This window comes from Helobdella robusta, assembly GCF_000326865.2.
Source record: "Helobdella robusta unplaced genomic scaffold HELROscaffold_31, whole genome shotgun sequence".
NCBI lineage: Eukaryota > Metazoa > Annelida > Clitellata > Rhynchobdellida > Glossiphoniidae > Helobdella > Helobdella robusta.
The window spans coordinates 1,873,719-1,874,491 of record NW_008704544.1 but is presented as its reverse complement, the minus strand read 5'-3'; positions in this window follow the sequence as shown (position 1 = coordinate 1,874,491).

Sequence of the window (773 nt, the reverse complement as noted above, 5' to 3'; positions counted from 1 at the left end):
ATATGCGTATGATGAAAAAAGGATGCGTTATGCAATCCGTCTCGGGCGTGTTTACGCACGTATTTCATTAAAATATTGCTTGCATAATTTATTTCAATAATACTTATCCATTTTATCCTATTTACATGAGTTTTAATGTTGTTTTTTTTTCCAATTTTCAAACATTTTCACGAATGTCTAACATATGTTATAAAATATTTTAAATGCTGAGCAACATTGCGTATAAAAGATAATATCAAAATATGTGGATTATAAATTAAGAAAATGGTCAGTTGCAGAACGAATTTTGAGAGAAAATGATCGTAAATTGATAAATTTTATGAAACAAAGTCACCAAGTTATGCATGCACACATCATCTGACCAATGCAAGCAAGCTTTTCCATGTAGCTACACCCATTGCTGTCTGGAATGAATTGTTACTGGCTCAAAGTTAACCAATCAAATATTGTGCTAATTTAAACTAAATTTTGAAATTATTATAAAATTATAATTTAATTTCATCGATTAATTTACAAATGTGAATGTTAAAGCTGTAATTAAGTATAGTTAATGAACTCTTGAAAAAATTTAAGCATAGACTTCAACAGTTTCTTACTTTCTTTTCTTTGGTAAATAATTAAGGTAATTATTCTATTATCGTCATGTGAAAGTTCGGTCAGTTCATATTTCAAAGTTTATTTTTTGGGTATTTATATCGATGACCACCATTTTGACCACCATTTTATATTTTCCAAAATTAACTTTTTTTTATTTCTTAACGTAAATTTGAAAA